The sequence below is a fragment of the Rhamphochromis longiceps genome, linkage group LG8 (genome assembly GCF_057381845.1).
Source record: "Rhamphochromis longiceps isolate RC_006_pf linkage group LG8, R_longiceps_female_GT1.1, whole genome shotgun sequence".
In the NCBI taxonomy this organism is placed as follows: domain Eukaryota; kingdom Metazoa; phylum Chordata; class Actinopteri; order Cichliformes; family Cichlidae; genus Rhamphochromis; species Rhamphochromis longiceps.
The window spans coordinates 30,275,708-30,298,519 of record NC_140564.1 but is presented as its reverse complement, the minus strand read 5'-3'; the positions used below and the strand labels follow the sequence as shown (position 1 = coordinate 30,298,519).

The 22,812-nt window shown below is 41.4% G+C and overlaps 1 protein-coding gene across 1 annotated transcript in view; it reads left to right on the top strand.

Annotated features, from left to right (window-relative positions):
* Nucleotides 1-253: 253 nt before the first annotated feature.
* thrab (thyroid hormone receptor alpha b) overlaps nucleotides 254-22,812 on the top strand; it is a 172,296-nt gene continuing 149,737 nt past the window's right edge. The window contains exon 1 of the mRNA XM_085416969.1: nucleotides 254-784. The gene's annotated coding sequence lies outside the window, so the exon portion shown is untranslated. The remainder of the gene's footprint in view (nucleotides 785-22,812) is intronic.

The window sequence follows — 22,812 nt, the reverse complement described above, 5'->3', positions numbered from 1 at the left end:
ATATAGCTATTTGTGGAATCCTATTAATAAAATGTATCTGTATATATCTATATTAGTTATTTTATTATTAATATATATTATTATATTTCCCCGGCTCTTACATTGTTTCCTATTACGTCCATTCATGACATCTGAATGTTCATTGAGGTGAATGACTCCCAGATTCTCAGGGGGAGGGAGGGAAGGATGAGGAGGAAACGGGGATGGAGGGGGCCTCCGAGGGGGTGATGATGAAGTCAATAAATAAGGGCAAGTGAGGCGAGTCAAAGAAGAGGATTGCGCCGCATTTCACGCGACACGAACGTCCCGACATGTGTCCGTGTGTACAGTGCGTGCTTTACAGTGGAATTCCTGTAGAGAGCAGTAGATAGTTTTAATAAGTGCTTACACCGCCGAGCGCTGCCCTTACTGTACCGGGCATAAGCGGAGGGAGGAGCGAGCGTGTAGTATTTCTTTTTCGCTTCTTTCCCCCGATGTCGTTGCAGCCCATCCAAACGCTACTGGAAGGCAGCAAAAAGAGGAAACAAACGGCTTCAATCCGCGCTGAAGCTTTGCAGGAAGGAGCACTGGGGGTTGTTGTCCGAGCGGGGAGATAATTTGACGGTACGAGGAGCAGCAGCTTGGCCGAGGAATGGGCTCGGAGTGAGGGGACGGGGGAGCCATCCAGCGCTTCTCTACTGCTACACTTGTGCATGAACCCGGGGACTTTCTCACGCTTTATTTCCGCCTCGTATCCCAGCGGGAAGTTGTGTCCAAACCGCGTGGGGAGTAACTGAAGGTGAAGGTGAGTGTCGCGATCATGCCGAAACACGACGTTCACAGCGTGGTGGGCAGGCAGTTGTTTGGCGGCGCTAGCCTCAGTAGCCCGGGCTGGTTTGACAGATCGGATCAGCAGCGAAGGGTAACGCACGGAGTGGAGTCCAGCAGGGGCTGGGTAATCCTGCTCGTCACTCCGGCACCACCGTATCACTCCGGCTAGCAGTTGTCAGCATACCCAAAGTGATCGTCAGGGTACTGACAGCCTTTTTTTTGTTTGCTTTTGTTGCGGTTAATTGTGGTGTGTGCAGCTTGGCATTTACGCCTGCTGCACACTGACGCGCACGGTCAAATCACGCATGCACACGTGCACACACGCATAGGGGCTGATAGCCTAAATGATAAAGATCAGTAGCTATGACAGGCTACACCTACAGTCCTAAAGGGAACCTCAAGCGGCGGTTACCTGACCCTAATTTGGTTTCCAACTTTTTCTTCCCTCGGATGTTGCAGAAGTTACAGTGCTGTCTGTAATCTAGTATCAGTAAGAGCACTGCAGATCAATACTTATTATTACTATGACTTACGGCTCTAATAAATTAACTTTTATGTCAGGGGCGTTTCCAGGATTTTCTTTTTCTTTTTTTACAGTGGGGTGGTGAAGGGGAGGTCCACAGGAAGTCAGAATATTTGATCAGAAAGAGGGGAAAAAACTTTATTGTATTTTCAGGCTCCTGTGCAGCCCTGTGCACTAATGCAAGCAATATTAAATGAAAAGTAGTGTTGCACAAGAGTTTAAGCATCATTTTGTAGAGGGTGGGATTTAGACTCTTGAAGTAAAAGCTATGGCCATAATTTAGTAATAGTACTAAAGCTTATCATCAACACAAGTGTCTACAGTGAAAATAGTTATTATACAGATTGCACTTATTGAGTCATTAATGTGATTCACTGCAATCGTGCTGAGGCATATGATTCCACTTTCAATTCTGCTTTATCAATATCAATCTGCAAAAATAGCAACTGACTGTGCAAAGCTATAATGTATATGGTGGTTGAGCAAATCTACTGACTATATGCAACCGCTGGTTTTATCCATGCTCTCATTCATTGGTGGGAGGCCAGTAATGTGTCACTGATGGGGGGTTGTGTCACTCTGTTTCCCTCTCATGGACACCACAGCCCTGCTCAGGTGATGCAGAAGTAAGATTTTAAAGCACTGGAAATGATCTTGCATTGCAAACAGTCCTATAGATCAAAACGAGTATGCACTTTTAAGTTTGCAAGATCCTATGTTTGCATGTATTTTGTGCATTTGTGTAAATATAGCTGGTTACATAATAGTCCCTGTAATCCTTACAGGCTAGCATTTAGGACCTTTTCTCTTCCTGCTTCTGTCTATGCACAAGTACACCAGTACAGCTCTGGTGATCGCTGTCGGATCTGATCACTTTATATTGCACATATCAGAGCATTGTTCCAGTTGATCAGCACATTAAAGCAATTGCAGCTGTTAAATGCGCTGTTATGCTGTGCATCCACTAATACAGTTTGTTTTAGATAAACAGCTGCAGAATAGAGTACAGTTCAATACAGCAGGGTGGTTAAAGCCAGCTTTGGCATGAATGCCAAACCAAATGCAAAGTGTTGCCAACTGAACTGCTTAATGATGCCAAGAAAAACCTTAATAATGCTTGTTAATATGCAGCAGCTTTGACTGACAGACGACAAGCAACACTGACACCTTCATCATCCCCACGAGGCATGTGAGAATCCCTGCTGAAAACAACCACTGTGCACAATTGCAGATCGTTAGTAAATGCAACTGGGATTGTTCCCTGTGCGCACTCGCAGCTGTTTGCGTGCAAAAGCAGTCATCACCACATTGCAGCACTATAATAATGAAATCACTTAATGTAACCACTCTGCTTAACGCCTTTCCTGGGTCTGGATTCTTAGCGGCTTGTGCTGTGCTGATAGAAGGTGACAGTCTAAAAGCTGTAGGCTCTTGCAGTCGAATCCATCAAGCTTGCAACAGAAACACTTTCTCTGGCTCAGTGAAGCATTTATCAGTTAGCAGGCTATAAGGTTTTAAACATGCTAACCAGCTGCAAATCTTAACATGGAGAGTTTTTACATTTGGAAGCGCTTCAGAGATAGAGAGCAATTTGCACATCAAAAGGACCTGAAACCTAAAAGTGTATTAGTCATATTTTTGGACGAGGCTCTAAATGACCGTACAGTCTTGGGGTTTAATACAAAAGCAGTCTAAAAGTGTTACTTTATGTCAGATGAGGTGATATGACCCCAGATGGCTGCGATTCATTAATCATTAGCTATCAGTTTAAATCTCAGGGTTCTGTCCCTGGGTTGATTATTAGCCTTGGACAAATCCACCATTCGAGTGCAGCTGTGTTCTTTAGAGGTCCGTTTAGAGGCTGTGACTGTAAATGGACTGAAAATGAGGTGTGAGACAAATTTAAGTGATGTTTTTTACACTCAAACTTTTATTAGTGTAAATGTATTTATTTTTTCTATGCAAAGAAGAAAAGCAAATAAGAAATCCTGGCTCTGCTTGTTGACTGAGTGTGTGATGTAACAGGGTTGCCTGAAAGATCACAAGGATGGTGGCTCTGATCTTCTCTTCTCTTCTCTGGGGCTCCTTAAGGGGGCCAAGGGTGACCTTCAGTTTCTCCCGGCAGCAAGCACCCCAGCGGGCCTCTTTTTCAGACGCTCTTTCTTTTCGTCTTTCTTCCTGGCCTCCTTGCTCTTTTTCCTTTTCCTTATTCCTCCCCCCCATCATCTACTCCCATCCCCTCCCTTTTCCCCATGGTGGGGCAGCAGAGCTGAATGCTAAGAAACGTAGAGAGTTCACTTATATAACCTCGACTGTGCAGCTGATGTCCTGGTCTGTATCTGCTGTATAATGATGTCAGAGCTGTCTAGAGAGGCAGAGGGCATGCTGGGTAGGCCAATATGTCAAGAGCTATTCCTGAACCTAGTATGGTGAATGGGTTCAGTCCAAGTTTTCCTTCCTTTTTAACCTCCTAGAGTCCATTTGGACCTAAATTCCAGGTACTGAATATAGAATTGACAGTCTTGGTAAAGGGTCATAGATTTTATTGGATCATGGATTTTATTAGCACAGGTTGTCACAGTACTCATGCACTCTTTTCCCCATAAATGTACATTCTTGATTACCATAGGACATGTCAGTTATTCACTGGTCTTCACTGTCTCTTTGACTTTAGTTGCCCAACATCTGTGAGTTGACCCACAGAGTTTTTGCCTTCCACTAATTAAACCATGAATCTAAATCGTGAATGGATTTCATAGATGTTTTGAGCTTTATTCTGATGGGTTTTATCAGTAAAAACATCCTGTACAAGTGCTCATGATGTTTGATTCAGTTTGTATTTATTCAAGCGAAGAAATTGGCCTCTTTATGCACAAAGAGAGTGCTCAGATGACTAACCAAACATCCAGCATCTTTGACTGAGTGTGCCTATACATGATTATGCATACTAATTAATGAGTCCAAGCATGCAAGCAAACAAGAAATGATGTTAACCTGCATATTTAGATGGACTTTAGGGCTATTGGAGAGTTTGCCGGCCCTGTATAATGCTTGCAAATGTACAGGTTTGACGGTAGCTTGGAATAACATACAGAAAACTAGGGATTGCTCTTTCTTTGTGACAGTGCTGCAAAAATTCTATTATGGCACCAAAATACAGAATTCTACTTATTTCTGTCACTTATAATGAATTAGATTAATTAGATACCTAAACAAAACCTGTGCATTTACAATAAATGCTGTGAACCTGTTACCCTTTTACGAGCACTATCTCCCATTTATTTCTGTATAAAGGCAGTCTCTGCACCCCAAAAAGTAGCGTCATTGTTAAAACCTTTGTTTTTTAGGGCTTGATTTGCTAAAGCTGAATGGACATATTTATTTATCAGATTGTTAGAAATACAGTAAATTCACTTATTTACTGAACACACCCAGACTCGCTGCCTTTAATATAAGCGAACCAATTGTTCTTACATTCGTAGTCACTCCCAAAGGCTGTTGGCTCCTAAGCCCTCAAATGAGTGTAGATTTGGTCTCATTTTGTTTAGGGACACAGAAACCACAGTTTCCCTCCCTTTTACTGACTCAACATGTGACACAATTTTGATACACAGAACTATCAGTGTAGGATTGGTGTCCTCCTCAGTTACACTGTGTGCACATCTAGCTCACAGCCCAACACATTAGTGAGAAATGGCAACGCTAATACTAATATTAGTGATAGGTGAAAGTTATGCACCAAATACAAAAATGCATATGATGTTAGTATCAAATATGAAATTGCCAGAACAGTGGTAACATCCTTACTATTAATTACACGCATGTCCTTATAGTTTGGTAATTTCATTAGACTTAAACCCCCAAATAACAAAATGTGTTGAAAAATCGAATAATCCACTGTGAAGAAGAGTAACGCACAGAGTTTGTGTTCCAGAAATCAGTAAAGACCTGGATATTTTAATTACTGAATAATTGATTATTTTTAAATTGCTTGAATAACGCCAGACAAACCAGTTTAGTTCAGTTTACCAGTTTCTAAGCCCCAATATCTTCGTGTCATGTGGTTAAGTTCTTGCTGTACAACGCAGAAAAGTGCAAATATATTAGTTTTGACATTTTTGTCCTGATGTTTATCAAAAATGTATTCATATTATTTATTTCAATTACCAGACTGTTGGTTCGGCTGCAGTTTAATAGCAGGCCATCCTGCTGTAATGTTTTGGGCACACAGTAATGGTTCTAATGGAAAGTGGCAATTCAGACCTCATTAGCAGAGAAGAATGAGTCTAACCCTCCAGTGTGATGTCGTAGCTGGTTTGCGTGTTGCATTCAGAGGCCCGTGACGCTCCACCGCTGATAAGCATGCTGTGTTGGTGAGCAGGGCAAGAGATTATCACTCTGCTCTGCACCAGTCTTCACACAAACCTCTGGGGGTCCTGCTGTCTTTTAGATACTGCAGCGTCTCATCCCTCTAGCACACAAACACACTAGTAGATGTATTACATCAGATGTCAGCCAGCAGCGGGTACCGAGTTTGTGGTTTTCTTTTTTTTCCCCCCCCTTTTTCATAGTGTAGTATGTTTGGGCCTAGAGCTGGGCGATATATCGAGTTTTTAAAACATATCGATATATTTTTATACGAGATATAAGATGTGACAATATCCTTTATATCGATATAGTCTATGTTACGTTATAATTATAGTTGTGGAGCCGCAAGTTTGCCTCTCTTTCGTCCACTTTTGTCTCTACGCAACGTTACTCCGCCTCGCCTTCACTGAACACAACTCCCCCTCCTACCCCATCGCTTCACGTGCAGGCAGCGACAAGACGGACACGGCAAATCTCCGTTAACGAGTTACTGCGCATCGCCCCATGCGTGGGGCTGGACGGCGTCAACGTGCTAACGAGCTAAACATGCTAACGAGCTAACCGCGCTAACGAGCTAACCGCGCTAACCCTAAAATCCTTTCATTCTCTCAAAAGTTGATAGCGCGCCTTATGTATGAATTCTGGTTGTGCTTGGTGGCCGCGAACTGATTTTATGTGGTACACGGCGTTCAGCAATCTGTCAAAAATGTTTGAGTACGACTTTGGTAAGCTACGGAGCTGCACCGCTTGATAGATTGTCGGCGCATTACGGCTACCGAGGAGCTTCGCGGAGTGATACGTACTGTGCATCAACGTAATATTACCGTATTGTGTGTGTATAAGGACCATAAATGGCACCTGTAAGAGACGTGGTTATGAAGTGGATTTCAAACTCCAGGCTATCAGTCACACAGTAAAACTTGGGAACAGAGCAGCTGTAAAATCTGTCTGTCTTTGTTATTACGCTCAGCGTCTTTTAGTTTACATTTTGACTGCACAATTGTGAGCTCTTTGTTTAGCACAAAAACAACCTTGTTTTCTTTTATTTATGGAGCATTATTATTTAATGAATGCTCATAATTTAATTTTGAGTAATTTTTCATGTACATCTGTGCTGTATGTTAATAAAAGTGCCTGTGTGACATCTGGGACACAGCTTTGACTAAGAACTCTTTTTGTTCTTACTTTATGGCTTAAAAAAAATATCGAGATATATATCTTATATCGCCATCCAGCTAAAAAATATCGAGATATGAATTTTGGGTCATATCGCCCAGCCCTATTTGGGCCCCTCCTTTTTGTCTTCTCTTTGTAGGTTAGGTTTCGTTTTAATGCGTAGTTGGGGTTTTTTTTTCAGTTGTTTCTGTTAAGCAGTGGTTTCAATGCAGATGGTTACCAGAGGCTCCCCTGCTTTATCTTTTGTATTTCTCATTCCCATTGAACCGTCGCTGCTCTCTGCTGCCGCTCCTCTTTGCCAGCTTTTGCTTCACCACCTTCCAAATCACCGGGGAAAATAATAACTTGTAAAATGGCCTTTATTGGCCAGAAAGAGCTGCAAGAGTGTTTTACACAGCCGCCCTTCTTTCTTATTAACGCCAGTCAGCTTGGCTCTGCCGGGGTACGACTGGGGCCACTCACAACTAGCTTTTCATCAACGGGAATACTTGGCACCAAGGGCTGTGAGGTTATTTCTGCCAGGGTGAAGCGTAGCACTTTACGAGGTGGAGTCCATCCGACGTTTGCTGGCACTGCTTCCTCTCTCTCTTGTCTCTCTGTGAGAGCCACCTAAGTTTATGCAGATTTGTTGACATGTTGAACAAGCAGTTCCCGTGACGCTAAAGTGGCTACTTACAAAAAAAAAGTTATAAAGATTCAGAGCTTAATCCAGACAGATTCCCTACATGGGCATCCAGGATTAAATGGGCAATAATGCTTTCATTATCTTCGCCCCTGGGGCAGAAGCTAATCGGCTCATAATCAGAGGTCCTTTGAGAACTCCTTGTGTGATTATAAGTTTGTATGTGAGTACAACAGCGGAGGACGCTGAAAATAAAAGTAATCAAAGATAACTGTAAGTTTACTCTAATAATACTCTTGATTAAACTTTTTCCTGCACAGAAATATTTGTGGTAGCTACTAAAGAGCTTTTAGCCAGAGCTTCAAGAACATCATCAGCACTGTAATTATGATCTGCTTTGATTAAGTAACACAGATTTGTTGCTTTTAGTGTGAGAGGAGCAGCTGGTACCTCAGACCTCAGGCACACAAGCCTGGAGACCAGTTGGCAAACCCCCTGGCAACCTCTGGTCGCTGGGATAAAAATGTGTACTCCGTAGCTGGTTGGTTGGTGAGTGGTTGCAGGCAACCAAAGCAGTTGCACAGAGGTTTTCTGTGCAGAGCATGCCTTTCGGTGACAAATTTTACCAAGCGACAGCATGCAAACTTCATCAAGCTGTGACCTGTTACCAGTGTGCTGTGCATCAGTCTCTTACATGTGTAGGAAAAAACCCCAACTGCTCATTTTAACCCCGGAAAAACCCTGCTGATAGCTGTTTTAAATGCTGTCTTAGATTATTTCTAATGTCCTGGATGTATCCCTGTACTAAGGATGTGCCAGTTGTCAGTTTCTTTATAAATACTAATTTTCAAAATGTCGATTTACTGATAGGCAGCATCAAAACTGATGTTTTTTGTTTTTTAAATGTAAATATTTATTTTTACTTTGGTTTCTGTTTTTGCCAGTGAACCAGAGAAAGCTTCCTTAGGAAAAAAAAAAAAAAAGTCCTTTGGCTCTTCGTCACACTATTTTTGCATGATTTGCTAGTGCATAATTGATATGACACAACAAATTAGTCACAGGCATCAGTCAATGTATTTATTTACCATCAGGCAAACAGCAGCCGCACCATCGTGACCAATATCAATATTAGGCCAGTGTATCGGTTAATCCCTAAACTGTGCATATGACACGTGTAAAATATCAGAAAATAGTTCAAAATGCCTGTCAAAAATGAAACATTGCACCTTTGAAAAAGCTGTTGTGTAAAAAGAATGAAGATCACAATCACAGCTAAATACCTCGCAGCATATGGGAGCAGAGCGCAGCTGACAGGGCTACAAAGCAGTGGAGCCAAACGAACAAAATCTGCTGGAGTAATGAATAACTCTGAGCAAAGAGATGCTTATAACAAAAATCCACAATTACAATTTTGGCTCAGACCCAAGCCTTGATATGGATACTCTGTCCTGCCAGCATTTACTGTACATCACTCAGCATTTCATTAGCGCAGAAAAGAAAAAGCCATGAGTACAGGACAGTTTGACCTCCTTTATCCTATCAGTGTGTGTTTAACGTGTTTGCCTTGCTGCTGCTGCGCTGTATTGTTGAATAGAACTTAACCAGGATTACTTCTTTTGGGAAACCAGGATTTAATTTCTCTATGAAGCCAGTGCAGCTCGAATTCCGCTAAAACCCCCGGATTTAGGAGCTGAATGAATGGTCGGCCGTAGAAGCAGGAGTTTTATTGCTCCCTCTTTTTCCTAATCTGTCACGCTTGAGGAAATTTAGATGGACTCGTTCCAACACCTGATGGTTTGGCAAGATCTGAAACGCCACCTCTTAATCTTTGTAATTTTATTTATTTATTTTGTTTTGGAAGTGAGGATAAGGCCATTACTTATTCCGTGCAGTGCTGCAAAGTAGCTACACTTACAGTTGGCCTTCGGGAGAATAGCATGCAGCTTTTCATTAGGGCCAAGGCTTTTCACTTTAGATGGTGTGGAAATAGAAGTGTAGTAATGAGGCCGTGCTTTGCTTGCTCTACAGCACCAGCCTTGCTCGTCGGGTGCTCGTACAGTCTCTACTAAAGTACCCATTTCAGTGTGACCACTAGCCATCTTCTAGATGTTTTCAACTGATTTTATTTTAGTGGGATATCACTCAACAATAAGAGTGTAAATTGTGCTTGCACAGAGGATGTTACAATTGCATTTTCAGTGCTTACATTTGCAGCTGTACTGCAGCACTTGCAGAAATAGAATAGAATACCCTTATCTGTCATTGTATGGGTATAAGGCGAAATTTGGAAGTGGAAGCTATAAACAATCGTCGTTAATTTCTGCAAATTTGAATATTAATTTAACAATGCTGAAAGTTCAACTGTTTAGCTCTATGCACACATCCTCCTTGCACGTTGCTTTAAAGTTGAAGGTTGGTTGACCCAAGACCTTTCAAGCTCTAGTTAGTTAACCCTTTTATATATATTTTTGTCATATATAATTCAGTGGTACCTATACATTATCTGCCACTAGCAGCCACTTCAAGGTTGAGATGACTTGCCCACTTTGTGCTGCTAAAAGTTATTTCGCTGACTTTTATTGTCACTTCTTGGTATCTGGCCACCACATCGCTGCTAATCCTCTCCTGTGTGGACTTCAGTTTGTCTCATAATGCTTCTGTGGTAGCTGCTTATCTGCTACTTCTGTCAAACTGTTTCAGCTTTACGTCACTGTTTTGGGTAGCTGTAACATCTTTGGTACCTGCTAACTAGTTTATATGCTCTGCCTCTTTGTGTCTGAGTTGCTGTGGTCCCTAAATACTTCCACTTTGCAATGATACCACTGGTAGTTGATCAAGAAATATCTAGGAGGGTCAAAAATTCACCAAATCACGTGTTGCAATAGTGACATCCTATTACGGTGCCATACTCGCATTCGGTGAACTCTATAGAATGAAATAAGGCAGACTTTATGACTAGGTGCTTAAAGATGAAGAAACTTTGTGGCCCACGGCACAAGTACCACTTTGTACCACTAATCCATCTACTACTGTTAGTTACTGTTAACTAAAAGTCCAATCAGTTGTTGAAATTGTTATTTCTATTTTTCTGAATGAACCACTGATTCTGTATACACTCTGGTATCCCTGGTTGGGAATCAGTGTTGTGCAAACACTTCGAAGTAACATCTGCTAAGTATTTGTGAGATATTATTACGTATTTAAAAAAGGTTTAGGACTCTGTTTTTAAGACTTATCAAGATTTGAATCAGCTTAGTTATGGCAGGGTGCTCTCGTTTCACTACTTTTTAAAGCAACTACTTCTTACGCCAGAGAGTGACCTCTAGTTTGTCCATATGTGGGGTTTTCACAGTAGCAGTCCCAACTCCTGTCTGACTGATGCAAATATGAATGTGCATGCAAGATATTCCCCCGGGCTAAGGAACTAGACGTTGGTTTATGTTATGACTGTCTGTGAGGTTAAAAGATCACTTCAGAGTTTAGTTGAGCTCCTTTGAAGTGTGACCGACAGTTACCCACACTGGGCTCTCTGTTATTGCGTGCCGTGCACTTTTCTGTTTGAGGAAACTTTTTTTTTTTTCTGACATCACATTTCCAAACATTTCTGAAGACGTCATTTGTCCCCCCCCCCTCCCCCCGATGGCCTTTTTCCCTCCTCCCGTCACGGCGAAGGCACCGCGTTTGACAGAAAGTGAAGCCGGCCACCGGCTGAGCGAGGTCAGCTCGAGCCCGAGTGTTTCTGTGAACATCGGTTTGTCAGCTGGCCTGTGATCGAATGATGATTGTGGAAATGGTCTGTCATTAAACACAGCTGCAGGTAGGCACACTGTGGCTTGTGGAGAGGCTTACTGTTAACAGGAAATGTCAATCACCTTTACAGAAATTTGTTGGTGGGTGCTATATCGGGAGCGGGGTTATTAGTCATCTCCTGTTGATTAATATCTCTCCTGCACGTTGGCACATTAGCACAGTTGTTTTTCACGCTTGCGTTTTCTGCTTTTTCAAGGAACAATAATAATAATGAGGGAGGATTATTGTAATTAGCTTGCACATTTTAAGAATGTGTTTCAAAACATTTGAATTTGTTATAAATACATATTCATATGAAGGCAATGGTTGTGAAAAACAGTGTGAGATCTGCCACTCGGTCCTGAAGGCTTAAAGTATTTTTCAGATGAGCACTTTAGAGGCTTGCTTCATGCTCGGAATATTTCTAAAACGAGGCGATGTGACCTTTGTGACCTTTTTTTTTTTTTTTTTTTTTTTTTTCTTCATCCAAAGCAACCCTACAGGCTTCATTTGCTGATGCTCGCTGTCTGTATGGATTTAACCTTTTAAAGCTGTTATAGAAAACTCACACTGTGCAGCCAAGCTGAGCAAAAAACCCCACATGCCAACTTTGATGCTCTTCTTTATAACGCAGGATTGTAAACTCGATATCCGAAGGTAACGTTTTACAGATAACCAATAAATAAAGCTAATAACAGCATTTTAATCAGCAAAGAAAATCTAGTAAGTAGTTACAGGCCTATCTTTCCTGTCAGACACTGTGAAATGAGATGATTTTTAGAGCATGTAATTAAAAAAAGAATATAATTAATTTGTTTTTATATCAGGAATCAGGTTTGCCCATCAGTCTATGTTTTGAATGAGTCAAAGGTGTAAACTGAAATGCTCAAAGGGAAATTTGTTCTACTCCACGTGTGAAAATTGCAAATAATAAAGTGAAAGATAGAAGAGCCGGTCTTGTGCTTCCAGTCTTTCCTCAAAACTAAAAATCAATCCAGCGTATAGGAATGGTTGTTTTCGAGAAGGCTGCACTGCAAGGTCTTTTGGCCGATTAGGAGTATCCTGTAATTAAATTCGGAAAACTTCTTCAAGAATTACAGAAATTTGGAAGCAGTTTTAGATTTGAAAAACCCACCGAGGTCCCTCAGTCTACACACAGCCTTGCTAGCTTTGCTCAGTTGGAATTTGTGATTAATCCAGGGATCCGCGCAGCATTTTAACTAAGTCTATGCTTCAGGTTTTTTTAAATACCTCCAAGGATGGTTTAATCCACTAAAATATAGATGACAAAAGAGCCCAGCTGATACTGGCTTTCTGGGGTGGATGTCATTACTCATTGATTGCTGCAGTGGTGTTTTTGCTGACAGCACTCTCTCTCTGCTGTGCTTCACTGGGTGTGCGAACAGTGAGACTCGAGAAAGTCACAGAGAGCAGTGGCAGATAGTGTGAATGAAACTCACTCCTCTCACCCACGGCAGTCGTGGCAGATGGCTGCCCCTTTCTGAGCCTGGTTCTGCTGGAGGGAGCTTCCTGTTAAAAGGGAGTTTTTCCTTCCCACTGTCATCTAAGTGCTTGGTCATAAGGCGTCGTCTGATTGTTGGGGTTTCCCTGTATCATGGTAGGTTCTTTATCTTACAGCATTAAGCGCCTTGAGGCGATCATTTTACCTGTTTTCAAAGCCAGCCTTTGTTAGTTTTTTGGGTTGTTTTAGATGTGCACTCCTTCTGAGCTTATTGTGCACAAAACATTTGTGTATGTTGTACAGTCTGGTCATCCATGATGCTATTTTGCTACAGGTGCTGCAGAAAATGAAGGACTGTAAACAGTGGAGTCTGAATGTTGCCGAATAAACAATTTCACAAAATCATTTGCATTTTGGTCAACGTATACGTCTATATCGGTATATGTAGGCCAGTATTGGCTAGTGGTCTGTCTCTGCATGACAGGATTCGCACGAGAGTCAAGGAGTGCTTTTCATCTCTACCTGTTAATTTTGCTAGCCAAGCAGGGATGGAGAGCTACACACTGGGAGGTCCAGAGTGCAAAGTTAATGCCAAGCACCCTGAGGCAGTGCATGTGCATGTGTGTATGCGTTTGTACAAGAACCAAGAGACTTTTGGATCTGGCAGCCTCGTGAATTCCTCATCTGAATTGTTTCAACTGCAGCCAATCAACAAACGCTGGCACATAGCAGAGATCTGTGTAGTCCAAGTTCATTCAGTTTCTCACTTGTACTGAAAGTAACAGAATTTATGTGTGGGCATGTAGTGAGAGCTGTGTTATATGTTAATGCGTGTACTCGGATGGTGCTAATAGTATGCGTGGGAATATGTGTGTGCTTGTGTAATTCTGATTCTTAGAGCACGGTGTTTCTGCACCGTCTCCATGTGTTTGATGCCGACGACAGGCTCATGTTTCCCTCAACATAACTGGCCTTGCTAGAAGGAAACTTAATAGGCAAAGTGTGAGGCAACCACTCTGTGATTAGTTTGCACTACCGCTTTGAAGTAGCCTTTGCCTGGCAGCGCTGGACACAGAAATTCTGGCAAGCTGCACGCAAGCATTGCACACTTGCACAGCTTCTCAGACAAACGATACGCATGCATGTACGTGCATGCTTTCAAACCAGCATGTAAAACCCGCACATGCATGTTCACAAACATGCAGACAGCTGTTCTTAGTTACGACGTCGTCAGCTTCAAATTTTATAAATCACTGCCCTTTAATGAACACATGTTCACATTCATTTGCCTTTACTACTGACGCTGGCCCTTTTTTATGTCTCATTTATTTTTTATTATGGGTTAGCAATTCACCTCATTGATCAGTTCGTGTTTTAAACACTTGCATTTCATAATCGGCGCGTCGCTAGTTTGCACAGATTTGTGTATATACACAAAGGTGCATCCTTTTCATTTTTCCGCTGGCCGACCAGCTGCCTGTTTGTACAGCTCTGTCCAAACTGTCTCCAGTGAGCGGCTACTTCTGTGCCCAACAACAACTGTTCGGCTTTGTTTATTGCAAGATGACACTGGATGGCAAAAGCAGCTGCCAATAGCCCTGTATGACAGAAACAGCTTCTTGTTTAGGATTACTTTGACATGGGTACACTGTACCACTGCAAAATTCTCAAGCTGTGAATACTGTCCAGTCCTGAGCATGCATAAAACACATAAAACGCACCAGAGAAACATCAACAAGAGCAAACTGAAAGTACACTTGTAGCCCCATGCAGCACATGGATTTTAAGTAAAGCTGTTTTCAGGACTAAACTGATGATTGAAACAACGGATGAGGTGTGAAAGTGAACTGTGAAAATAATCAAATGAGTCCACCGATGATTTATAGATTTGTTTTTAAGGTGGTCCAGGGTGACTGAAGAAGGTGACAAGCCGGCAGGCCCCTGAGAAGAAGCTCCGATTGCTGCTTGTGTTCTCTCACTCGTGTCCCTGACCCTTGTCCAGGTTGGACGGGCTCCAGCTGGTCCTCAGAGCGAGCGAGCTCTCCGTGCTTTCACATCTGTAGCCCTGTTTTTGTGCCAAGGCAGGCAGCGCTAACCCCTCTGACCTTCCATTCGGGTTTGTGTGTGAGAGGGAGCGAGAACTATAAACAGATGACATTACAGTGAGGAACTGGCATAAAGGGAGAAATGGTGCCAAGACCGTGTTTGTATTATGAGTTTGTTTATTCTCTCCGTGTTCATATCAGGTGTCACGTGAAAAAACATGGTTAACAGTCTATTGCTTCCCCTTGTTATTGGTTGTGTGCGCGTGTGTGTGTATGAGTGTGTCAGACCTTATCTGACACGAGGGATTAGCAGACTGAAGCCAGCCTCTGGTGTTCTTTACCCTCCCTGCCTGCAGAGGTCCATCTGATTCTTGTTGCCTTGCTGTTTTGGGTTTATTACCAAAAACGACACGATTGTCTGGTATTCCTTTTGAAGTAATCAGCATCTGAGACATGATATCCCCCACTGTATCAGTAACTATAAACTTGAATTTCGTTATGGAATTAAGGACAAAGTCAAAGGGAGCCAAATTTGGCGTGTAGGGCGGCCAACATTTACGTGCATCCAGCTGCCTTTGTGCTATAATTATAATTTTGAGCGTTCTCCTTCAGATGCTGAAGAACGTCAGCATCTGAATGAAAGTCTTGCTGTTGCAGTCTGACCCTGGAGGGTGGATTTAAGCTGCACCACCCTGTTAATGTCAAAGAAAATGTTGTGTATTTTTTGGGCTCGTGCCCCTGATAGTCTTCTTCAGTCCTTTAGACTGCAGCCTCTTCTACTGCAAACTTTGCATCCTGTTTTCATCACCGGTGATGATCCTCAAGGCAGGTTTGTTGTCAAAGAGCCCTGCAGAGAAGGTTATTAGACAGGATACTGACTACCAAAGTTACTGCTAGCACCTGTTGTGTGGTTGTGCATTTCTCCTTCTCACCGGGCGTTTTTACAATGATTTGCAAGCATCATTTTAAATGTGCAGTTTTTAAATAGCAGCCAAATTCCTAAACAAAAAGATCAGGCTACGCACTTTTATTTTATTTAGCCTCTTTTGTCATTAGCGGAAGAATCTGTTTTGCCTGCACAGGATTCAGATTAACTTCACGTAAACAAGGGGTTCACAGGAAATGATGCAGCATGCAGCCCATGCTGCATCATCAGTTAGTGTTTGCGATCTTATCTTGATCAAGACAGTCTCACTCTGCTCTTACCGTCTATCAGACTTCAGCCACAAACAATGGATGGTTAATGAAATGTAGTAACTGTAACCTCTGATAAATGTTACTTTTAAAAAAATAACATCTCTCCCACCTATCCTTTTATTTTTTACTAATTTGGGGAAACTGTACCTTTAAAACTAACTCGAAGCAACTGCGAAATATGCAGAAAAAATTATGTAGTAAGCGTAGTGCACTCGAAAAACTGAAATACAGAAAACACTATATAATGTGAAAGTAATATGCATTAAAACAACTGGTGGGAGGGCGCCATTATGTCTTATCACTCTATTTAATGCCATACTGTATGTTCATCGTTTTGGCCTAATGTGAGTCGATTGTGTGCTTCAGAAATGCAAAAAATATGTATTTTGTTTTTGCATCCAACTGTTGTGCCAACAGATTTTATTATTAGAAATGAGCACCAGTGTATTTCCAGCGAGTGAATAATTGATTATTGAACCGTTTCTTTGGGAACAAAGGCCTCTCGCCATGCATACTGATGAGCTCATACAGTACATGCGCCTGCCGTGCATAGGGTACACACATCCCCATAAAAGGCCACTCAAAGGATATAAAACTGTCAGCAGTTGAAGCAGAGCATGGTCTGGTGCTATACTCTAGATCACGTATACGTGTTTGTCTGTGCTGGCTTTGGTCCTGCGGCACACTGCTGCTTCAGTGAATCAGAGTCCCAGAGCTTCTTTACTCTAGATTAGAGAAAGGAAGGAAATTAGAGAGAAAGAGAGAGCGAAAGCTGAAAATGGGTCAGACATCTAAGAGCCAGGCATTTCTTTTTCTAAGATGGGTGTCAAGACTTTATCCAATTGCTTCTCTTTCCTTCTTTATCTTACTTTGTCTCGCATGCACCCCCCCAACTCTCCCACTATTCCAGCCAAAGAAAAGTGCAAAGGGAGGAGAAAGTTATTATGCCTGGCATGGCTGCAGAGGACTGCCTTTAATTTGGACGCAACCCAGCTGATCAATCTCCTCATTGGCTCTGTTACAGCACTGTGTGTTTGTGAGTGAGAGTGCGTGTTCAAGCCCATACGTAACAGCTAAGCTTTTAAACTACGCAAACCAACAGAGTGTTCCAAAAGTAAAGCACACTGGATTAATTCCATGTGGAATTGACTTAACTCTGTAGACAGAGCCGCGGAGGAACAATGAATCGGATTAGAGCTGGAATGAGCGTTAGCGGAATAAATATTGCAACAAAGTCAAAATAAAGGACCATCAGATGCATGTGTGGAGTTCTATAGATGCTGATGTTAGACCGGGTCAACGGGTTTGGAAAGAGGGGCTCTTGAATGCACACACACACACACAGATGGAGGCATGCATTCACTCTAATTTACATTTAAGTAACTCTGCGTGATTTGCATACTGTGCAAACACATGGACGTGATTCAGCGGGTGGTTTGGCAAAGAGGGAGAGCCTGCAACATTTCCTTTTGAGGCTATTCTCTGGCATTGACAGCATTTAGCCGACTTCTTTTAGGAAGCATTAGTTATAAATGCATGACAGCAGCTTTCCAAAACAGCAGCCTGGGTCCCCTCAGAATTCATTTTAACAGGAAATCCCCGAAAGGAAACAATAACGTTTATTCATATGTGTGCTGTAAGGAGCACAGGGTCAGTTATTTTCTCTTTATTCTAGTTAATTATTTTGCCAATAAAATGCAATAAAATGTTTGCAGTTTTTTTTAAAAACTGAAAATAACTGTTGCTTGCTTTCTTCATACTCAGCATACAGCAGTGTGCAGCACTTCATGCATTTGCATTAAATGTCTTTATTATAGCTGTTTGTTTTTGTTTTTTTACTTAAAAAAAAAAAGGGCTACCGGCTTGTAGGCAAAGCGGCCTCCATATTGTGCATTTACATTGACATGCAATGTGTGAGTGTGGTTGATTTTGACTGGCCATTTACTGTTTCCATGGTTACAAATTGATCATTGGGAACAGTAGTCTTCCCTTCAGTGCGCCGTCCTGTTCTATTTTCATGTGGAAGAACTTGATGCATTTTAAAATGTCAAGCTTTGGATAAATGGCTTGGTACTAAAGCTGAGATTTATCTAAAAGGATTAACAGTCCTCACAGAAGCTGTCATCTTCTTTTATTATTGTGAAGATAAGCATCACACTGTGCTTGCAAAATATTGGTTTGCAGGACCGGCATACTGATTTTTTTTTTTTATTTTAAACTCGAAGACTGAAAAGCTCATGACGAGAAAATGGAATGATACTTAAAGCTGAAACAGCTTTGCAAGAAAACGTAACAGCCTGTTAGTAAATATCCTTTTATGCGGTCTCAGAATGATTGCAGAGCAAACAAACAGACTCGTACTCGCTCCCTTTTCCATCACCTGCTTTTCTGATGGACTTCTGATTGAAGAGCAGAAAGTAATGGCATTTTATTTTTCAGTCAGGGCAAAAGTGAATCGAGTTTTCTTGATGTTGTGTGACACTTTTTTTTTTTTTAAATTTTTTTTAACATGAGCCATTTTGCTTTTCTTCTGGAAAATAAAATAAAATAAAAATTCTAACAATAATCAGGGTCAGAGCTTCCTAGTTGTTACTGTATATATCACTGGGTTTATCCAAGGTTTTAAAGATTCTTTGTCATTATTCAGTCACATAATGAAATTCTGTGAGGTAGTTATCATCTTTAAACAGCTGATATTGAACACACAGACAGAAACCCATTAAATAAATAAACCCAATAGGGAAACATAAACAGTAGGTAGCATTGCAGTTACATGTTGTAAAGTGCATGTCCCTGTCTTTGTAGGCATGAGGTGTGAGCTCTGGGGAAGAAGATGGCCCTCAGTCTGATTCTTGTTTTTTTGGTCCTAGACTGTCTTCGAGAAGGCAGAGGGACAAACAGCTTATTACCTGGGTGGGTGGAGCCATCATCTGGACACAGCCAGCATACATTGTCATAGAACTGGGAGAGGAATTCCTACAATCCCCATTACTGTTCTGAGTACTTACCTTTGCATACACTCATTGGGAACTTCATTAGTGACATCTGTTCATCTCCTTGTTAACACAAATTTCTTATGAGCCAGTCACTTGGCAGCAACTCAACGCATTCAGGCATGTAGACATGGTCAAGATGACCTGCTGAATCTTAAACAGAAGTTCTTAGAATTGGGAGTAAAAATTAATTATGTGACTTTGAATGTTGCATGGTTGCCAGATGGACTGATCTTAGTATTTCTGAAACTGCTGATTTACTGCAGTTTCAAAAGAGAAAATATGCAGTAAATTGAAGTTTTCTGGATGAAACTGCCTTGTTGATATCAGCGGTTAGTGGAAAATGGTCAGACTGCTTCATGCTGACAGGCAACAGCAGCTCAAATATGCTCTTCTGCAACCGAAGCGAACCGAGCATCCTGAATACCCGACATGTTGTCCACACCAGGTGCTACTTCTAACAGCTAAGAGTAAGAGACTGAGGCTACAGGAGATATTATGCTGAAAATATTATATCATTATGTGACTCAAGGTGCACCTAATAAAGTGGCTAAGTGTAGACAGAAATGCCACCAAATCTCTCACATTTGCAGATTCAACAAAAACATCCTAGCATAGTATCACTGGGTTTACTCATCCTAAAAGCATCAGTTGTAGTCACTGCTAAAATATGGAAACTCTGCCCCAAATCCAGTTATATTTGCTATATCATCTTCCAAACATCTCCCAAACAAGCATCTGGGATGAAGGGGGCTTGTGTTGTATTCATTATGTGGTGAGACTCAAGAAAGAAGGGAAAAAAAAAAAGAAAGAAGGGAAAAAGCCTCAAGGAACAGCTGATATTATTTAATGCTTTTAAAACTGCCGCATATGTAATCTGTTGTGAACATCTGCTGAACCTTTAAATCAGACATTGACCTCTCGGTGTGGCTGTGTGTCGCTGTGCACCAAAGCATGTCACAAGAATGAAGCTCATGTGAAGACATGTTATGCTGTTGAGGAAACAAGTCAGTCTCTCTCAGGCTGACAAGTTAGAAAAAGAGCATTTTTACTCCTCTTTGTATCACCTGTTCTTTTTGTGCATCACGATCGGAGGCAGGAATATTAATGAGAAGCTCATATACTGCCATTTGTAATCTCTGCTCCCTTCTTATCTTTTATTTGCTCAGACAAATTACTCAAGTAATGATGTTTGGCTCGGGTGATATTTTTATGCCCGTGTTTAAACACCACAACAATAGTAGTGCAATAAAGGTGCAACTGCTAAAGCCGGTTGTTGGCTATCAAAATAGATTAATCAATGCTGATAAAGAAATGAGCTGTCTAATACTCCAGTGCAATAAAGCCTTCCTAGTATGCGTTACTCCATGTAAGTCCTTTGTTTTGTTTAGCACTTAGGCGTTATCCAATGAGCTTCAAGCTCTGTGGATTTTCTTTCCGAATAGCATCTTCTTTTTGTGTTCCAACTCTTTCAGAATAAAGCACCGGGTTTTCATATAGCAAAACAAAAATCTGGAGAGGTGCTGTCTCCTTACATGTAGCAAGAGAACTTGTAAGGGAACGAGACTCACAGAGTGAGATCTTGGTTGGATGAGCCTACAAGTGCGTGAATAACGTTTACATTTTGATTTACATCAAGCTATAGCTTAGCAGGGTGCTGGTGTAGCTCACCTGGTTCAGCAGTTTGACTATATGGTAAAGGGTACAGTGTGTGTGCCCCCTACCCTCTCCCTGATTTCCAGTCTACACTCTAATAAAAACTCTAAAAATAGCTGTTAATTCTCTAATATGTTTAACATGTTGATCCTGAACGCAGCTCATTGCTTTAAGTCTGTTTTGGAGTCTGATTGATCCTTTATGATTTTTGGTGAGCTCAGCACGGTGCATTATGGAAAATGTCGCATGGGGAGTAAGACGCCGCTGAAGAGTTTGCTGCAATGACTGCTAGCGTTGTTAATAAGTTAAAGCTTGGTACGTCTGGACCCTTCTTGCATACCAGCACTAGTGTACGGCACAAAATAAAGTATCATTAACTACAAACACCAGCTTATTTCTCTTTTAAATAGATTTTATAATGTAGGTTTCCTGTCAGGTTTACCTCTTCTCTCTGCCACCTGTGAGGATGCATATTTATCCCTCCCCAAGTCCTAAGAGCTGGGTTAGCATATGGGTTAACTGAACAATCAAATGCATGGCTGCCAAACTCGATCACTCTTATCAAATGAAGAGTATTGGTTGCAGAAACGTACATTTCTTCAACTTAGAGCTAATTTATCGAAGAGATCCGGTGTGAAGTTGTGCGTGATTGGATGATGGTACAATCCTTTTTTTTTTTTTCGTTTGATCAGTCCATGAGTAGTAAGGCTTGGCCTCTCTGGTTCATTCTGTTAAAAATTAAAGGCCTTTTAATAGACCTCCCTGCTTTACAAGCATTAGGTAGCACTAACAAACTGCTTCTGAAATTAGTTCACTGAGATTAGGTGTGGTGAGGTCTTGTGTAAGTTTTTAGGTCCATTATTTTATTGGCTACCACTGGAAGGAGACACTAATGCTGTTCCCAAGCCCTGATAGATTGGGGGTGGGTTGCATCACAAACCTGGACAATAAGGAAAACACCCAGATCAATCTGCTGTAGCGACCCTTTGGGGAAAAAAGTGTAGCCAAAAGTACCTTTTAAGTTATTAGCTGTCACCGTGGTTTTTTGTGTGTTCCCAGCATAAAATGAAAATGAGAATAATCAATCCACGTAGCCTCTGCATATCTTTATATTTTAATTTGTGAAGCAGCAACAGCTGTGAGACAACATCTAACACCCAAAGGCCACCATTTCTGTTTCTCATTCCCGTTGATTGTGCCGCCAACAAGCTGTCTTTTAATGAATAACTTCATCATTATCTTTTCAGTGCAAGATATGATTTTATGTGTGCTGCCTGTCAGGTCAAGAGGAAAAGTGTCAGCGGTGATGTGCGTCTGCGACTGAAAGTCATCAGATAATGATACAAGCTATGGAAATATATCTAGTATGCCAAACAGAAGATTATGATGTAAAGATACCAAGTGTGTTCAGTTGTGTGTGGATATCTCAGTCAGAGCTTTGAACGTATTTCTTTACATGTCACATTGTTAACTACGCTCGGGAGGCATCTGTTTTCCGGACTTTGTTATTCTCTTGACATATAAGCATGTGAACGTATTTGTGTGTACGTAACAGTAGCGTCCTTAAAAAGGATCCTGATGTTTTGCACTGTTGACATTAGCTGTATTCAGATTATTGTTACTACTATTATACTTACTTATTTTTAACTTTTTGCTGTGATCAATGATGATTCTGAGGCCTCATTTACCTTGGAAGTCAAAGGAGAATCGCAGTGGGCAAGGCAACGACGAACTCATTGGATAAGGTCTTCAAATCTAAGGACATTTCTTAGCCGATGAAAACATTGATTTTCACTTTTTTTTTTTTTTCTCCATGGGGACCTATAGTTGGGGAAAGTTTTCCTGGGGAAAACAGGACAGTCGACAAATTGTACGTGGTGCTGTAGAAGGATTTTATTAAAACCATAGACAGCCACCAGAAGGACCAACAAATCAATCTTGGAAGAAATCAAGCCATCAACGTCACTGGAAAGACAAAAGATATGACACGCCAACTTTGAACATGTCATCAGAACAGAATAGTCATTAAAAAAGGACATCGTTATTGGAAGAACAGTAGGAAAAAGGCAATGCGTTGGTTCGGCGCCATTAAAACAATGACAAGAAGACTTCAAACTCACACAGGATCAATGTTGCTGTACAATCCACCAGATTTAGATTTCTGAGGTGAA